Here is a 20475-nt window from a genome sequence, read left to right as displayed (position 1 = left end):
GAGATGATGTCCCACAGACATAATATAAATTGTATACAGCTTAGATTTCCGTGACACTCAGAAAATGAGAGTCAGGCACCACAAGGTAGCAGTAAGTAACTGAACATACAGCTTATGGCAGGTGACCTCACGCCTCTCATTTTTCCGTGTTAGTAGGTTTATCTGTCCTTTTCCACCCAAATCTGATATCTGACTAGGCATCAAAATCCAGACAAAAACCTAGACATCAAATGCAAATGCCAGCAGCTGCCAGCCACCCAACACAGCCCACATCAGCTGCCATTCTCCCAAGTTACAGTTCTGGCTCAGAGCACACAAGGAAGTATGGAGAGACACAAAGGAGATGGACAGTGGGAAAGGATTAGGCAAGGGGTAAATTGCACCATTACCACAAGAGGGAAGCCTTCATTTAAGTTAAAACTCCATCACAGACAATACAGTCAAGAACCTACATTACTTTTCTATTTTAGAGTGGATTCAGTGAATCTATAACCACAGGAAGCAACAAATAAACTTCCTGATCCTGTCTCTACTGATCAATTACCTTTGGAGCCAAGCAATCTTCCTCACTTAAAATAAAAAAAAAAATACTAAAAAAAATTAGCTTTTTCCAGCCCTAGCACACTAAAAACTTCGGGATTCATATTACTACACAATGGCACATAGGCAGTGCATATTTGATCTTGCTCAATTTCCACTGTCTTTTTGTTCAAGTTTCAATCTCACTTAATGGATCAGGCCCAACAGTGATACAAGTGCTCTGGTATGGAAGAGTGACCAAAAAGTGATGAGACCAAAACAAGTGAGAAAATTCTACTCTGCTCTACAGAGGATTCTTCTCTTCTTAATCCATCCAATGAGTTTTAAGTTGCATTTATGCCACACCTGACTCACCTTAGTTTATTGAGAAGAGGCTAAAATTACCCTTACTCCTGTGGGAAAAGACTGAAGTATTTTTATCTTTCAGTATCAGACACCTGTGGTAATTCCAGAAATAAGAGAAAGAAATAAGTGGTGGCATTCCTCTGCTCTGATAATTTCATTGCCTTTTGAGCATTGTCACATAATTTCTTATTTTCTCCTGCCCACCTAAAACAGAGCTTTACAAGATGTGAGCACACTGTAAAATGAGTCTCGGGGAAAGATATAACACTTCTTAGGGAGGATTATTCATTTTCTGGATACTTTTATTAATATTTCCTGCTACATGAGCTTGAACACTGAACTCAATTGCCATCACACAGTTTTGTGTTTCCTCAATTTTTATGGGTTTGTTTGTTTGTTTTGCTCAAGTGTCATTAACCAGATTTTGCATTCTATATCTGACTGGTGATCTGAACACAGTTCTTATTTATTTTACCAGCTTTACATATTAGTTGTCAGATTTGTGCCTAATTGTATGCCTTGCAAGATAAACAGGATTGCACACTGGAGGCATTTTAGAGTAAAAACACTGACTGCTTGCAAAATTAAGCTGAGATCATGATACTAACAAAATCAGCTCCCCAGAGCATGGGTCAGCTTCCCAAAAGAGTCTTTGAGAAAGCTATACTTCTGCTGATGCTTGAAAGATAATTACTTCCTACAGTCCAGTGCTGTAAAACACAATTTTGCCTTGTAAAACTCATAATTTAGAGTTTTTATGATACTGCCAAAGAAAAGCAGAAATTTAACCTGCACAGCCTCTCTGATCACTATCCAAGTCAAAGCAAAGTTCTAACAAATTCTGTATTATTACAGCAAGCTCCACTTCTCCAAGCTAATTTAAACAGCCCCTTTATGTTCCAGCAAAATACTGGAAAAAATGTAGTGGTGTTCCTGAGGAAGACATGACTTGAATTGCATGTGTAAGAATGTAAGCATATTCTGGGACACCAACAACAGGGTGAAAAGAAACTGTTTTGCCTCAGGGAGGAGACTGGTTTAGTTCACTTGCAAGGTTATTAACCTGAGGTTACAGAGTAATCCTCAATGAAGAGCTCAAAATACCTGTATTAACAGGCAGCTGACAGAAAGCATTTGAAATATCTCTCCATTTTCCACAGAATACCAGATTAACATAAACCAAAATCAAAGCGAATGAGTTTAGATAGGGCTGGAACAAGTTATGCACCACAGGAAAGCATCTAAGTCCCCTAGTTCAAAGGAAGTCACACAATAATAATGTTTGTTTCTCTCCTGCTCAACCTTGCTCAAGCACTTACTGCATCTGTAGGAACAGCTGAGCCTAGCACACCCTCCTCCCTCCATTCCCTCCCATCTCAGCTTGCTATATGCCTTGAGGAAGAAAAGCTGAGAGATACCCACCCACACACTTCTTACATCTCCCTTCTGCTTGGTTTCCTTCCCAGAAGGCCAAAAAGGACATACTTTTCCCCATGGCATGCCAGCCAACCCTTCTGCAGCCACACTGAAATTTCCTTTTTTATTCTTCCTTAAACTTCTGCAAGCCAGCTACAGCCAAACCACAACATAGCCCAGAGAGAAACCAGCTCAGTGGTGGGAAACACACTTTTTTTTCCTCCCCATGAATAAGTCACAGATAGCATCAAACTGAACAGACTAATGAAACATCCGCATGTCTGTTTTGCTTCACTGACCTAATCTATTTGCTAAACACTTTGGGTTTTAGGATATCAGAAAATCCCATAGTCAGTTGCTTGCTCAGTCTCACACAGCCAAGCTCTCCTTATCTAGCAGCTTTCCATGGAGCATTAAGTTAAGCAAGACTCCCTGCACTCACCACAGAAGCTGCAGTTTATTTATTCAGGAAATTTAACTATGTTTTTAAGAACACTGGCAACCAGGGCCTTTTTCCCCAATCCTAAAGGGAGCATAGAAGCAAAAATACGTCCAAGACAAAACCACATTGTATTCCAGCAGCTGGGGGAGTAAAGACCCCTCCATTCTCTTCTTGCTTGTATACCTCATTGTAAAGAACATATTAAAGTGGTGGGTGAGCTGATTCCAAGCCTTCTCTTTCCACCCACAGCTTTTATTGCATTTGCCTCTGTTCAATCATTCATTCATGCTCCCTCAGCCACTCGCCCACATCTATTCCTTGCTGACAGCCCAGCTGCACACACACATTCCCAATTACAGGAACAGCTTCTGTGTTCCAGTGCTGACAAGAACAAGAGAAGCAGTGGGGAGAGGAGGCTCTGAAAGGCCTCCAGATGGACCATCCCAGGTCTGCAGCACACACACAAGTAATGTGCCAGTGTTCAAACTCACTCTTGTAAAGCCACTGAAACAGCCCCCAGGGGACTATTTGCAAGATCAAATTGTTGCTGACTTTAGATGCGGAGGCAGAACTGTTAACCATCAAACATGGAAAGTGCGTTTTCAAAGGAACTGAAGGCAGGTGAAACTGGAGAGCTTGAACTTGAAGATCTCAGCCTTAACAGCCATAGAAAAGGCAGAAAATCTCCCTGTTACAGTCCCTTGGTTGGAGGTAACACTGCTCATCTTGTCACTGGACACTACTGAAAGCCTTCTTTCCCCACTCTCTTGACACCCACCCTTGAGATATTTGTATGCATTGATAAGATCCCCTTGGTCTTCTCTTCTCCAGGCTGAACAAACCCAGCTCCCTCAGCCTTTCCTCATATGAGATGCTCCAGTCATGTGATGCTTCAAATTTTAATCAGTCATGTGATGCTTCACATCCTAATAAAGAGTCATTACTGAAGAAATTCAATACAACAAAAATTTAGGAGAGAAAGCATTCATCTTCTACAGACACCATTAGAACTGTGACACCCGGGCACATCAGGCCCACTCTTTTCTGTCTCATGTTTTTTTAGCAGCATTTTCCTTTTCCCTCAGGGTTCAAGACAAGCCTGTCAAGACAAGACAGTACAGTTGTGCCTCACACAGCAAAGAATCCAGCCCACCCAGCAGTGAGCCACAGAAACAGTCCTGCAAGGAGTATTCCAAGTTTTCAGAGACCCTCCTGATGAACTTGAGCATTACCAGCATAACATGATGTATGCAATAGCAACAGAAAGATATGATGGGGCACAGACAAGGAGCATAATAGCAGGAAAGGCATAATTCCCATACTTTATCTTCGTCATTTGACAGTTCACAATCTCTCCAAGATGAAATCCACAATCTTATCAGCTGATGTGCTCAGCTGATTGCAGTGACATACGCTACATTAAATTCTCCAGCAACCAGAGTGTAATAGCCCTCATTGCTGCAACAGATTGAAAGTGCCATTTTAAATCTATTTGATTTTCTCAGTAGATATAGGTTTCTGATGAATGATTATGTCTCAGCATAGCAGAGGGGATGGGTTCCAAGCCAGCTAGATAACCAGCAGTGAAAACAAAAGATTGTATAGCAACATCATATGCAAACCATGGAAGAATAATGATCAAATGAAGGCTTTCAACCCTGAATGAATGAAAACAAGTTTCTAAATTATACAGAGCATTAAATAAGTATGCCAATTTCAAATGTGGTGAATACCTGCTAGGACTATGTAGCAACATTTACTCTCACTCTTAAAGAAATGAGGAGGGAAGTGAAGGATGATGCTGTAGCTGTTCAAGCCCCAGCTGAGATTTGGGCAGCAAGGTGCATTATCTGAGCACAGCAGCTACTGCTTGTAACTTAAGTCTATTCTGGGATTGCAAGATGCCACCTGGATTTTTTCCAGGGAGGCCACAGCCAGAGTAGCTGCCACCACACTGCCACAGGTGCTTTGTCCCTGGGAGTAGCACTCTCACAAGGACTGAGAATGCTTGGCTCAGAGACTCACCCCAAATCCAACCACTGCATGTGAAGCCCAGGGGACACATCTGCCCTCTAACTTGGTGTTTTGGCATCACAGCAGCAATTCCAGCCTTCTAAGGCATTGAACTCTGCACTGCAGGAAGGACTGAACACCCACTTATATGGAATTAGAGATGCAACACTCACAAGCTCAGATCTCAGAAGCTGACCATCATGACCAGTCATTTGGAAATTCGGCCCTCTCAGGTCTCTTCAGTAAGCAGCTATTTTAGTCTTCTAAAAAGCATAAAGCTGCTCAAATAGAGAGCCTGTATCTTCAAGGCTAAGACTTAAGAGCATTACAGCATATGCATATATATACATATATATATACGTGTATATATACATATACATACAGCTAGATGTCTTGCCAAGGACAGAGAATACCAGAAAGCTTGAACCAAAAGTTAAAAGCTTCATTTTATGATTATTCTACCTTTAATTGTTTACTAGCTGCTGAAATGTGTGGCACCTTTTCAGCTCAACATTTGGCTGTGTTGCACAATTCACAGAATATGCCGAGTTGAAAGGGACCCACAAGGACCAAGTCCAGCTTCTGGCCCTGCACAAGACCATCCCCAAGAGTCACACCATGTGCCTGAGGGCATTATCAAAATACTTCAAGCTTGGTGCTGTGACCACTTCCTTGGGGAGCCTGTTCCAGTGCCTAACAAACCTCTGGGTGAAGAATCTTTTCCTGATATCCAACCTAAACCTCCCCTGACACAACTCTCATGTGTCCTGTCACTGAGGACACCGAGGAACAGATCAGTGTCTGCCTCTCCATTTCTCCTCATGAGGATGTTGAAGACCACAAGGAGGTCTCTCCTCAGTCTTCTCCAGGCTGAGGAGACCAAGTGACCTCAGCCACTCCTCTTATGGCTTCCCCTCCAGAAGGTTCACCATGTTCATGGCCCTTCTTTGGATGCTTTCCAATAGTTTCATGTCTTTTTTATATTGTGACACCCAAAACTGCACACAATATTTTAACTGAGGCTGCTCCAGTGCAGAGCAGAGTGGGACAATCCCATCTCTCACAAGCAATGCTGTGCCTGATCCCACCTAGGACAGGGCCCTTCTGGTTGGATGGCTGAATTCATATTACCCACATGCACTGCAAACCTCCTGGAGTTTAATTTTTCACTGTGAAAGGCATCTAGCAAATACAAGGTATTTCTGAGAATCAGCAGGAGAAGCTAGTAATGGGGAGAGCACTCTCCAGATGGTTTAAGATATTTAAATAAATGAGGCTTAAAAGCCATTCATTTTGAAACTACCCTTGCCAGTGATTAACAGTTGTAACAATTCAGCCTGGTGTTAAATCTCTATGGGCAGACAAAGAAACATTAGCCTAGACTGTTTGTTCATAATTTTTAAACTGAAATTTCATAAGATACTTTGGGCTGCAGTAACCTCTAGAGGACCCCTGTAAATTAATTTTTTCCAAATATCCACAACCTAAGGAGAGAAGGGTTTAAATTAGTACCTTGCATTAGATGAAACAGCTTCTCATTGTTTTCACTGCAAAATGTGAATTAACATAGAAACATCAGCAGCTGTGCTAGCAAATTATTTTATAAAAAACCATTTTGTCAGAGGCACCCTTTACTTTCTCTCCCCTACATTCACACAACTGCATCTTAGTAAAACCAGCAGAGCCTTGCCTCATCTGAGGAGCCTGAGCTTTTGAAGGCTATGCTGTATCAGGATAATTCAGACATCTGCAAAGTTCAGGCAGGAGCTTCGGAGGAGAGAAGGGAGGAGGGAGTTTGAAAGTTTGGGGGTTTAAAGCACCAACAAATGAGGAAGTGGACTACTTCAGCAGTGGGAGCAAACTATGGATAATGCAAGAAGTTCTCTCAGTCTTAAGGGCAGTAAACTAAAACCCAAAAACTACTTAAATTATAAAGAAATGGAGAAGGCTTAACTCAGCAGATATAAGTGCACTTGTCAGTCCCAACACTAGATGTGAAAGCATAATTTATGATTAACATTTCAGCTGATACATTCTTTGTTAGTCTCAGTATTCATCCAGATAATATATCTGCTCAACATTCTTTCATAATTTTGGCAAATTGGTTTTGATCAATGGCATTCTTGCTAACAGCCCACTTCTTAATTGGCATTGCAGCATAGCTTCAGGTTCTTGTCAGGCTTGGGATGGAGAGCCCCTTCAGTTAGAGCTCTTGTGCAAAGTGCTCACAAAGCCTGCCTCGAATGCTAAATGAAGAGTCGCCTGCTTGTCCAGGTCCCACCTGCAGAGAGTGTGGTTAACACACACTTACTCATCACCCCATAAACATGGGCAGAGCTATCTAGGTGCTGTGGAGCAGCCTAGGAGTGCTGATTCCAGAGACCCAACAAGCTCATCTAACTTCTGACCAGCACTGGGCTGTGATGTGTTGATAAACCAAGTCACACAGTAAGCCTGGAAGAAAGATCCTGACAAGCTCCAGGGCTGAAGTGACAAGGCAACAAAATGCCAGGCTGAGTTCACATTCCGAAATCCAGTGCATTTTTGTTTCCACTGTGAATAAACCATAAATTCTCCAGGAGCTGAGATGAGTAACTTGGAAGACATATTTGACCATCACTTTAAGTAGATCAATTCAGAGAGGGTCTGCTGAATCCACAATTCTTGCTAAAACATCAACAAAAACCTTACACTGAAGTAAGAAAATGATGGAGGATAAAGCTAAAAACTTATTGTTATTTATAGGAAAATAAGAAGTTTTTTCCTCCTTGGACAACATGGTTGAAACCACCTCCATATACAGAGTCTTAAAAATATGTTGTTCTTTTCCATGTCTTTCCTGTGCAAATGACTTCCACGATGGGCAGTTGTGAAAGACTGGGAAGGGTTTGCTACTCTTAAAATCAGAAAGTCAAGTAACAAAGAATAACACGCGAATAAATCTAAAGATACAGAAAGTATTAACTTGACATCTATAACTTCAAATTACAGAAGAGTGAACCCAAAAGGCAAGCTTGATGGAAAGCAAATACGTATAAATTAGTCACTGCAAGTGTTGCTAAAAATACAGCTGATTCCAGGAATTCATCAATTTGAAAGCGTATTTGACATGCATACATAGTAGGAATTACACATTCATAAACATACCTCAGGACATGCCTCGGCCACTGGACTTGGGGGAAAAAAATTCATCTCTAATGAATGTTTATACCTATTTGCATCACAGTTCTTATGTTCCTGTCTATTCTTTAGAGCAAGCATAACCATCAGCCTATGGTTATTTACCCCACCTCACAGAATGCTAATCCCAGCTATCAGAAGGAAAAAGCCACTTATCTCAGTAACAGGGGCAGCTGTATTCTGCTCTCATTTTAGTCTGGAACCAGATGTACACAAGAAACCAACTATAAGGAAGGAATTCCAAATCTTGTTTAAATTCAACCACAGGATTACTTAGGTTGTTCATAATGCTTCAGCCCAAATTCTCAAAGACAGGGGAAACAGCATTTGTAGACTAAAGTAAAATTAGAAAGAAAGGAAGAAAGAATGAAAGAAGAAAGGAACAAATGAATACTGCAAGCACTGGTACCAAAGGCAAACATTCAGATGCTGTTTTGAAACCCACTGGAAGGTCAGGAGTAGCAAGTGGCTTTGTTACCAGGTATCAGTGCTGGGAGAGGCATCTTGAAAACAGCAGGAGTTTAAGCTCTCTTCCTGGCCTGCTGAATCAGCAAGAGGAAACCAGCACTGTGGTATCAGTGATTCACAGAGGGCTCCAGGATGCCCTGCTCCACCCTTTGGAAAGAATGGATCACCTTTCAACAGTAATCAAAGCAACTTAAGGGAAGCCAAAGAAAAGGCTTAGCAGAACAGCACCACCAGATCCCATTGAAAATAAGTGCCAATTTGCAAGGCGACCTGCCCATTACACTGGATGCTTTATTGGTCAGAATATGCCTACGTTGGAATTTCTTTGCCATTTAATTTTATGGGTAATGGCCCAGAAGAAAACAGAATCAGAAAGTTATTGCAGTGAAGTAAATTAATTAATTACAAGTTACAAGGAGTACTAGTTAAGCATTAAGGCTTTTGTTTTTTCTGACTTTGTGCATTTGTTGAGCAATGCACTCACACTCAGCCCTTCCTACCTGTTCTCCAGCATTATAAGACCTCGTGAGGCTGTACTCATGCCACCTCTCCCTTAGAGCTACACAAATTTGGAAAAGGAATATTTACTGTATGGTAAAAAACCCCCGTAGCTGCGTTTGACAGATGTTCTTTTAGTTTTGACATACTTCATCTAGATCCCTCTTCCTCCACTAAAACAAAATTAAACACTGTATTGTTTACACCTCAAGAATAAAAGACAGCTCCAAATATTTGTCCTTTATGAAAAAAACCCTGTCATTTTCCTCCCTTTCAACTGCTATTAGAGCTTTACTATGATTTGGGGTATTGATCATGCTTAAAGATGCATACACATTAAGTTGACTCACCTTCTAAACAATCCATTACACATCTGGTTTGTGTAATTTGATGCAATAGGAAGGCATTGAAGAAAGTCACTGTTTTACTCTACATCTCCAAATCATGCCTGCTTTGCCAAGAGGCCAACAAAATCCTCAACAGGAAGTTCAGACAGATTAGTAAAACTTACTCTCTTCATAATACAGAATATGGCTACTTGTGCACAAAAATGCTACACTGCTTGTGTAAAAGTGCTTTCAGTAAGAGTTGATGTGATTCATACCCATATTAGTACCCTTTGACAAGAGGGGTTTTTTCTAAATTATACAATATGTATTTGCACAGAAGTGCAGATCTGCTCGTACAATTTTTTTCATGTATAAATATTTAACTCTCTCATACCAAGATTCTTCATTTTTTTGTTTTTTTATTGAGCTTTTCCAACTAGATTAGTCTTGGCATACCTGCAAGCTCTGCTTTTTCATTTCAAACCTGATGTTACATTTGTTATTCCTATGTTAGAGCAATGGAGTGTTGCAAACATGCTTTTCTTTTGAAAGAGTCTGCCAAGCACCAACCAGTGCACACATGGGAGTGCTAACCTGGAGCCTTAATACCAATTGTCCCCATCTTACACTTGGAATATTCACTTGTTGTTGTGCAGACTGGTATAAAAATGTGGCTGTTTAATTTTACTGTTGTACATGAACAGGAAGGTATTGCTCTCTTATTTTTTTAAACGAAGATGACAGGTTGGAGGCATCTGCCTAATTACACTGGCAATTATCTGTTTCAGTATAGGGACAAGCTCGTAAGGGCATGGTCCTACCTGATTTTATCTGGTTCAGAGGTTGCTTTTTTACCTAAGCAAGTGACAAAAGTCTCAGCATCATCCTGCAAGTGACATAAGTGCTCAATAAAAACCAGTCATTTATACCATGCAAGGGTTACTGCTGGGACCAGACCCCACTAAACAGAGCTGTACTTCCAGATGGCGACTGCCAGTGCCTAAAGCAGTTTACAAGGGAGAAGGGAGGGGTTATCTCTGTATTCACACAGCTGCCTTCAAGAAAAGGTAACATGAGAACACTACATTTATTTACATTAACCAGAACACAGACTATGTCTGCAAATGTAGGTGCAAGCTCTCACAATATATTACAAGTTTCATTAGTTAGTAGCTTAAGTCCATTTTCAATATGTATTTAGTTTTGCTACAAGTTGTCTTACTTTCTTTCACCTCACAGTAAGAAGTAACATCACAGCAGGTGATTAAGCACACCTTATGTCCCATTCGGAGCAATGTCAAACTCTCCAAGCTGGAAGAATAACTGGTAGCAAATTTTATTCAATATAAAACTCCCTGTCTGGAAAACAGAAAAATGCCTGTATTGTATGAATAGGCTTGAATATTGTTTGAGATTACAGCCTGCAGACCAGAGTGCAAGCTATCTCTCTTTTAGATTCACAGCCCCTCAGCCAAAGCCATGGCACTTGATCTGTGCCAGCTCTTACCCAGCAGCAGCTGAGGAACAAGTGATCTTTCATTTGCCAAGCAGTAAAACCCACACAGAATAATTACTGAGCAGCAGCCAACGTGCTGTAAATCAAAAGTTGTTGCAGAGCCACCCTCTCAGAAGCAGGAAATTTTCTGGTTGTGTTTCAGAGATCTAGACTAGTCTGAATTTGGAGGAGACCACGTGATGGTACAAGCACAGGTCTCAAAGAATGTGTCTTCTCCCTGCTTGCTAGGCACATTGGATCGAATGGTCTTAAATCATATTAAATCCCACTGCTCTTAGTAGCTCCCAGGCATTTAAGAAAAATGTTGAGTTCTCAAGAAAACAAATTTTCCCTTCTCCCCTTATGGTTTTCAAAGCCTTTGCTAGTGACAACAGATTATACTGGAAAAGAGTAGGAAACAGCTGGGAGAAATAATAGTAGGCACAGTGAGAAGGGGATGCCACAGGATAAGGCAGTTCCCAGGCAAGTCCTGTTTCCCGGGATCTCCACTTCCATGTGAGCTTATTGCACTAAAGGCCACTGAAAACAGAAGTATCCCACTGGATTGCAGACTAGGACCCTGTTATCTACACAGCTCTGCTGCAAGATTGTCATGGAATAAGCCTTATTCCACAATCTACTCTAAGCAGCATGTGCCATAGCATTTACTATCCTTTCAAAAGTACGGCCATCCAGTAGAAGATAGTGCTTTGAGGCAGTAACTAAACTCACATGGATGGCCCCAGGACTGTAAGAAAATAGCCAATTCCCCAGTGGCATGTCACTTGGGATAGGTTCAGCAGGTTTGCTCATTGCTGTCCACATCTATCCCAGGGAAGAGAATGGGCCTGTCTGGGGTGACACTCCTCCCCAGCACCCCCCCTCCCCCCCCACCAAGCCATGTACAAGTTATGGGATGCCTCAAGTTACATCTGGCTGTTAACGAGGATTTGTTAAGACAGAGTCCCCATGCCAAACTTTCTTATCAAGAAAGATGCTCTACTTGATAAATTATTGTGTTCAGACCACTCAGAAATTGGAGAGGTGGATTGAGAGGTACTTCATAGTTACAATTTAAAGATATTCTATCACAACAGGGTCTAAGTCATGCCAGGCAGGCATAGTAAGGTGGCCACTGAATCCATTCCTGTGGTGGTTAAAATGTCTAAATGCCTCTGATAGTAACCACACAGAGGCCACTGCTGCCATAAAAAAGCCATATTAGTTTGTTTAACAGCCTTTATGTAATGCTTCCATAAAAGATGGAAGACAATTGCCTGCAGAAGTTGTCCATCACCTCTTCACTCTGATCTGTAAAACAGGACTTCTCCATCTAATAGCTGTAAAGTAAGTAAACCCACGACTGATAACAAACTAAAGTCTTCAACAACTCCATTATATTTTTCCAGGGAATGGCTTCACTCTGGTGTTTAAAAACTACCTGTGAGTGAAAATGCCACTGTTTCCAGATAAACCAGTATTACTTTTCAGAGATGAATTAAACTTCAGTCTAATGAAACTGAATTCATTGACACTGCTCTTCAGTGAGCCAAATTATTCCAAAAATTCATCTGTGTGTAACAAGCACTGACTAATGCCCTCTAGGTACAAAACACAAGCTAACTTGCAACAGATGTTACTTTAAAATCCCTTTAATTGTGGCCAACTCAAGAATATTCAGATCAATGCACAGCATGTGCAGGCTCAGAGTGCTGATACACTCAGCCTTTTCTACAGTTTCATCTTGGTATCTCACACACACACGTGGTGCACATTCACCCTGGAGTTTTTATCCATTAAAGTCATAAAGAGCATTCCTTCTTGCATTTATTATTTAAGTGGCCAAATTTGTGCAAGCATATGAAAAAAGTTTATAGACCACACCAGATTTAAATACAATTAATTAAGATGGTTTGGGGTCACTTAATCAGGACATGCAACTATTTGCACAGTTAGCATTGCTTTTAAGAGCAATTGTTCCATATTTCTCTTAAGAGTAATAAATTACAAGGTTCTTTCCTTGCCTTTGCAATCCAATTTCTTATCTCTTGACTTTTATTCTCTCTCCCACATGTTCCTCCCCTAATTACAACTTCAAACATTAGAGAAAAAAACTGTCACAATGAATCAGATGGTTAGTCCATGAGGTGTGATATTCTATTTAATACTGATGTCAGACTGGCAGATCACTTGGAAACAACACTGCACTGCAAGTCAGCTGAAGAAAAATTCTCACAAGCTTTTTGAGTCAGTTCCTTTGGTTGATTCCATAGTGGATTTAACCAATGCAAATCACAGGAAAGCCAAAGAGACAGCCTGCAGCAGTTATAACACTTGGGTTTAAAATAGATGTCATTTCCTATAGAAAGGGCATAGCAACCGAGTCTGCACAACATGTTTATACACAAAATTCAGCTTTCTACCGAGGCAAGGTACTTCCCCTGTAGCATACTATTCTGTATGCTCAGGAAGACACTAGAAATATAATTAAATTTATGCATCTGTCCTACCAGAAAGTGTTAATCCCTTGAGAATCATATTTATACTATTTTTTCAACTATCTGCTTTTCAAGCAGCAATGTCTCCTAACATTCCCAGGGTGTGAGAAGCTAAGCAACAGATTAAGGTAAGCTAAAGGTCAGCAAGTTCTGCCTGAGTCACAAGTAGTGCCAGGTTTGATTTACTCTTAGGCTGAAAAAGCTTCTCAATTCCAAGTTCTCAAGCTTTGAGTCAGAGTAGCTCTGGCCAGAAACTTCAGTTTAAATCTATTTCAGTGTTATCCAGTTTCAATAGCTTCCCAGAGCTAGAGTTTTCATATTGGTCCCTGGTGTGTTCCATGAAGGAGTAAGGGTAATGGCAGTGTAGAAGAGCTACAGCCTATATAATTGGTTCTGCAGTAACTCTCCCTTCAGTTTGTGACTTCATGCAAGCTGGGTATTCCACATGTTTTTTTGAAAGGTAAATGCACATGTGAGAAACCTGAAGTGAATAAGAGAACAAAGACAGAGATAAGAACTCCCATGGAGATGCAGTTAAGACAAATATTGGGTCTCACTGTTAATAATTAGGTAATCTCTTCTAAATATCCTGTTGGGTATTCAGTGTGATCTCTCGAGAAGGTTTTGGATTAATTAGGCCTTAGTGCAGCATCAGGGAAGGCACCTGCAATCAGCAAGGTGTTTCCACTCGCCTCCATGAGAGCAAAATGAATTTTGAATAGCCTTCTCGTTTATCATACAGATACACGCTGTTTACTTATTTAAAAGACTGTTCTCTCCTTCCTGCCTCAGTAGGTACTCAGCAATTGCTGTGCTCCTTTAATACAGTTGGAATATTTGAAGCATGAATCAGAAGGTAATACTGCATATAGTGTTTTGTTAGGTGTTTTATGATAGATTACACTCATTAAACCAGTGATTACTGTTTGTATTTATTGTGTTCCAAGGAAGGATTACAAAACCAATCCTACAGACCTGCTAGAAGGCTTAATTGCACATTTGCTGTATTTGCACCCAAAATTAAAAAGCAGAAAGTTATATTCTTTAGGCAAAATTAAAGTTTGCCCACACATACATAATTTCTTTTTTGTAGTTGCTGGATTTCCCCATACTTTACTGCAGAGTCCTGACATATAAAAGGCTCTACTTCTATACTCCACATGATTCAGGGATTAGAAAAGAAGAAATAAATGCAGTTGAACAAAAGTTTAAAATTATTCACAGCAGTAATAGTCACTGGTAGTGAGATCTTTTTCATTTATTGATAGACTTGAGCTCAAAGTCTAGTTGGGTATTTCTCCCAAATTTTCAAAGTGTTGCATGGAATTATTTGGCTCCAATTAAACAAAAAAAATTTAAAACTGCTTGTTATCATATGAAAAACTTACAGGTCAGGGCAGGATGAGGGTTGGAGAAAAGGATGAGAGAAGAAATACATTATAAAAAAACCCCACCAAACACAACATTTTCTCCAGTAGCTAACAATGCGTCTTTTACATATCAGTAAGATTCAGGCATTGTCACATTTCATCCTTTGGTGCTGTTTATTCATCCCTTCAAAGGGATTTGATTTTGTTTCAGCCTCCAACTGTGACCTTTCATGTAACTGGAAGAAAACCACTTCAGATTTGCAACAGATTTTAAGCTTTTCTCCCTAGCACAGAGATCTTTCTATGTCCTATGACAAGCATGGAAATGACCACATAAGGTAGGCAGGGACCTATAAGACTCCACTGAAGGGAGCTCTTTAGCAAAAACACTTGTAACACCATCATTTTTCCTTCATCAACTAATACAGCCCTAAAGCCATGCTCCAAGGAAATGACACATGTATGTTCCAGGGAACATACACACATGAGCAACACCAAACTCAAGTCTTCATAACAAACTGTGCAGTAAGTACACACTAAACATCTGCAGTCTACCAAATGCAAAAGTATTTTCCCTGACATATCTAGCCATTGTTTTAATTGCTGGCAAATTCCCTGTCAAGACTCTGTAAGGTGGCTGCAAATTTTGACAACAAATCAATTTCCATTTATTTCCAAAGGGTGTTTTTCAAGAAGGTATTAACAGGAACTCATCACGCACGTGAAAATAATTAATTGTCTTTTTCTGTTTGTGACTTCACTGAGAATTGGGGTGTTGCAATTGAGACTGTTACTCCTCTCAAATACAGGCAGTATTTGTAGGAGGTCTGCACAAAACCTCAGAGCTGCTTTGAGCTCAAGGTGGATTGAAGCCAGGTGAGGAGTTCTCTCTCCCCTCAGCCCATAATTACACAGTTTCATAAGCAATGTTACTTTTCTGTAAGAAAAACAACCTCATACAGAATCCAAAATGCGCAAATATTACAGACGTGAACCAGGTATTTCAGTGCCAATTCTCCCTTGGAATCATCAGCTGAGTTGCCAGCAGCACTAAAGGCAATAAAACCACTACAGCTATCACAAAAGCAGCAACTGATCTGTAACACAGACAAACATTATTCTTTGTTCTCAACAAAGATGAGAAAATTGCAAAGAAATTTGAATTTGAGGCTAGGAAACAAGTTTCTCCAGCTGTTGTATCAGTCACCAAGATCAGAAAGGCTTCACTCACAGTTGATAATAGCTCTTTTCCTCTTGACATTCCTTGGAAACTACAACTAAATGGCCAACTGTGGGAGGAAAAATAAATTCCCTGTATTGTTCATGATTTCCTATATTACTGAGCTGAAGGATATCTCATGAGCAAGGAATTTTTACCTTTATAGAATCCATCCAAGTTTTTCAAAATCATATTGAAAGTTCTATTTCTAAATTTGCCATCATAAACAAAATTTACATTTCCTTTCTTTCCTTCTTATTACTAGGTCAAAGGGAACACTAAGTCAGGAGCAGCTTTAGGAAAGACACCTTGAATAGAAGAAATCTTCAAGATGCTCTAGTAGTTTCTCCTCCCATACTACAAACAAAAACTTTGACAGCTTCAGATGGCACAAAGAACTCACAGCACTTGCAGTTCTATTTCCTGACACAAATATTCCCATGGTGGATGAAGTTTTTATATCTTAATTTCAGGCAAAAATTATGTCATTCAATTTTAAGAGTAAACAGGGTAAGAATGGCACTGTTGACTTAAACAAAACTTTTTGCATCAACACTGAAATCAAACAGTTCTCCCAAAGGGAACAGACTAACAAATAGTCAAAACCTCCCAATTTGTTTTACCAAAGGGGCAAGTGACATCAGACACTCAAGGATATCCGAATGTAAAGTTACAGTACAAATGTCTTCAACAAGAGACTTACCATTCCAATTTCCTTTGCTTCTTTTTATTTTGCAAATGTTCAGTATAGCTCTGGAAGATTTTTGTAATATGAAAAAGAAAGGGAGGTTGCAGCATTTATTTTTTCAGGCTTAAGTACAACATTTATGTAATAGCACTGAGTTTGAACACAGCCCCTTCTGCAGGAAAGCACAGTTGCACCCTGTTGCTAGAGGCAGGACAGAGGAGTTGTCATTTCTTACCCAGAAAACAGCCTAAGCAAGCATCTGGAAACTGGCAAGCAAACCTAGCTCTGCTTTAAGCTTCCAGACTCCAAACTCTTTCTCCAGCTTGCTGTCCCCAAATCACCTGCTGTAGGCTTTAAACAGCTCTGAGCTCTCAGCTGGAAGCAGTATAGTCTAATGTCATCTGCTTTATTTCAGTCCAGGCTGCCCATTAAGGTCCTTCATCACAAATATCCCAGTGCACACATCTTTGCTGGGATCTGAGCTTTCTGGTTTATTCCGTAGCTCAACCATTCCTGCCTGTCCACTGCTGTGTGACTCAGCACTCATTTCCCCACACCTGCAATCCCTCTCCAGCCTTTAGTACCTTGGCTCAGGATTTGGAAGCTGCTCTGACCCACAGCCCACACAGGCAGGTTGTGCTGCCAAGGGCCTGGCTAGTCCTGTTATCCCAGTCTGCAGGCACCAAGAGCCACTCTTGGAGTGGCTTCCAACTTTTTTAACTAGAAAAGGCACAATCAAGGTCTCATCTACTCAATGAAAAGGAAGTGTTCAAGGAAGCAAACAAAGCACCATAAAGGATATACCCTATGTAATCTTAAAAGTCTTATAGGAATTATATTGATCCCAGCCTTCAAGTTAAGTCTCTGTATTTTTGAAGAAAGGAGATTTTTACTTCATTGGATTCAGCTGTGAAATATATGGTCTTGCTAAAAAGGAACATTAGCTCATTTACTTTGGCCATGATATGAACCAAATCATCAATCTGGACTTGGATCTAGATAGACAAGACATAATTTCAATTTTGCAAAGCCAGTTAGGACTCCTGCATTTGTCTATCCAGGTTAAGAGAGATTCTGTGTTCTTTATCGCTTCTTTGAAAGAATAAAAAGAGTTTAAAAATTCAGCCTACACTAAGCACTTTACTTCCATGACTAAATAGATGCCACCTTGTCATCTTGGATCTCAGTGTCTGGGTAGAGAAGACCCTTTAGTTAGTTTGCCAGACAAAAAAATTGTTAATAGCAGCAGTCAGCCATGCTAAATCCTACTCCTCGGCAAAAGACTCAGGATCTGGCTGCAACTACTCAAAGTAACAAACATTGAGTTCTGACTTTCAGAACTGTGCTGTACCTGGGGGGGAGGAATATCCTGCCTGAGGTTAGGTTTAAGGTAAGTCAGGTTTAAGACAGGGTTTTGATACTAACTAGCAGAAACACAGAAGGGCAGAACTATGAGAGTACTCAGTATCCTTTATAGTGCTTTTTCTTACTACCGCTCACCCTCTTCTTCCTGTTGGCTTCCACCATATCACATGTTGTTTTGCCATTCTCAAGTCTGTACACAGAGGGCTAAAAATGTTATCTCTTTTTTAATAACCTGAAAAGCTCCCTGAAACTTGCCTGCTGAGGAGACAGAAGTGAAGCAGTGTTTTTCCTCCATGGATTGAAGCACTTTGGCTTGATTTGTGTATTTTTTGAAGAACAGACAGCAAGTAGGTCTCCTGCCACTCTTAGGACTGTCAAATTGCCACTCCAGGAACTGGCTTCAGCATTGTGGGTCTAGGGTCAAAAGCAGATCTGAGGCAAGAGCAGATCTGAGGCAAGTTGACACTGACATGCTTTAATTTCTGTGGCAATAGCAGAGTGGCAGCTTGATCTCACCCAAGATGGCTATCCATTTTCTAAGTGTTTTATAAACATTAATAGTTTGCAATGCTCTAAACTGATACACAGGATGAACCACTATTCCATCATTGCCATTTCAGGAAGGCAGAGAAAATTAAGGGAGACAACAGACTTAAGTGTTCTACACAAAACCACAGTAGTGCCTGAACTCAGACCCAACTTGTAAACCTTTGTCTGAAAATCAGCAAATGTGCAGGTGGGATCACATGCCAAGGACTCACCAGTGTGATTTGGGGACTATTGTAGCCAAGTTTTTATTGACTTACACCCCATTTAACCAGATACTGGTTGCATTACCACATGAATATAGTCAGCCTTATTACCGGCACGTGCTGCTGCAGACCCAGGAAACGTGGGCACCTCTGTACTGTGCTCCCCAGGCCTTAACTAAAGAATTACTACAAACCAAGCTGAATGCTTCTTTATCCACAGTGTCAGCAAGTCACAGGTTCTTATTCCTCTTTGATGTCTTATTTTCCAGAGGTGAAAACAGAAAACATTTGAAATCACTACATTTAAACATTACACATGATATTCTGCATTACAGCTACTATAACATACCTATCTAGGAATTTTGCTCATACCATTCCTGAAGTGGCAGGAGATTTTCAGCTTACAGACCAAAAACACAAGCAGAAAGCTATCAAGCCTCCTTGCTTCTCCCATCTTAAATACAGTATCTTCCTTACTATTAATTCTTTCTGTTAATTAGTTTTCAGCAATTTGCTGCTCCCCCCCCTCTCAGCCAACATTGAACAGAGAGGAAGTGATAGAAGTTCTTTCCTAAACCTCTCTCCAGGAAATTACATTCATATCCATTAAAGTTAAGCAAATAAACTAACATTTAGAAGGGTTTTTAAAACTGTTTAAGCTAACAGGCACCCTTGAATGTCTCTAGACTCCCGTGGTTTCATTCCCCATAGTAAACACTTAGCAACTCAAAGGTTATCACCTTCATGACAGAATCACAGAAACATCCAGGTGGAAAAGACCTCCAAGATCAAGTCCAACTCTTGATCAATCACCACCATGTCAACTAGACCATAACAGTAAGTGCCACATCCAGTCATTTCTTCAACATCTCCATGGATAGTGACTCCACCATCTTCCTGGGCAGTCCATTCCAATGTTTGACAACCCCTTCTGTGAAGGAATTCCTTCTGATGTCCAGCCTGAGCCTCCTCTAGCATAGCTTGAGACTACATCCTTTCATCTTGTCACTGGCAGCTGATCAATCCAGCCTGTCTAGATCCCTCTGCAACATTGGGGGGAAAAAAAAAAAAACCAACATCCCACAAAACCCCACACACCAAAAAACCCCACCAAACCACATAAAAGAAAAATAACTACATCTTCATAAAACTTTGTTATGCTCAAATTAAAGCAACCAAAAACTCATTAACCATTCTCAGAAATTACAGTTCACACACTCTTAAAAATAACAAGCCCCAAAACAGAACAAAGAGATAGGAAATTATAAGCTATAAACACATTGATTTTAATTAGCCCAGACAGAGGAGCATAACAACCTCACTATTTCACTTACCCCATTCGTGATGCAGCTCCAGTGGCAGGCATGTTGTGTTACACCCTGCCTGCCCTGCTGAGCAACCCTCTGGCATCAGCACAGCCATGGCAAGCAGGGTAACATGCTGGATTCAGGTACTCAGCCTCATCTTGGACTCAGCTGGACACTGATACACAGCTGAACATGTGGACCTAGAGAAATACAGGTCCACAGTAGCTGCTGACCTGCAGCTACTTCCCCGTCATAATTTTTATAGTGTTCACAATTTATACCCCACAGCAACCATGTAACTTCCAGCTCTTTTTGCAACAATTCAGAGCAATGCTGTACAAAGGCTTTGTTTCAGGATTCCCTCAGGAGCACTACATGCAGCAGCTACTACTCTAATATACTTGCTCCTGGAGAAACCTGACACTAGTCCCTTTGCCTCGTGCTTCCATTGGGTATTCCACATGCTGGGCTGGAGCACAGCTCTCTAGCCAGCATTCTCAGCATTTCAGAAAAGCAACAGCACCCAGTGCAGGTTCAAAAAGGCAAACAA

At 40.7% G+C, this 20475-nt stretch overlaps 1 long non-coding RNA gene across 3 annotated transcripts in view; it reads right to left on the bottom strand.

The window, feature by feature from the left end:
* The window catches only part of LOC137472426 (uncharacterized), a 46871-nt gene that overhangs the window by 25761 nt on the left and 635 nt on the right, over nucleotides 1-20475 (bottom strand). For 2 of the 3 annotated variants that reach the window (XR_010998177.1, XR_010998175.1), the window contains exon 2: nucleotides 19953-20125. The exons of the other annotated variant lie outside the window; for it this stretch is intronic. This is a non-coding gene — a long non-coding RNA (uncharacterized lncRNA). The remainder of the gene's footprint in view (nucleotides 1-19952; nucleotides 20126-20475) is intronic. 3 annotated transcript variants of the gene reach the window in all.

This window comes from Anomalospiza imberbis, chromosome 4 (genome assembly GCF_031753505.1).
Source record: "Anomalospiza imberbis isolate Cuckoo-Finch-1a 21T00152 chromosome 4, ASM3175350v1, whole genome shotgun sequence".
Taxonomy (NCBI): domain Eukaryota; kingdom Metazoa; phylum Chordata; class Aves; order Passeriformes; family Viduidae; genus Anomalospiza; species Anomalospiza imberbis.
This window is presented reverse-complemented; position numbering and strand designations above follow the sequence as displayed.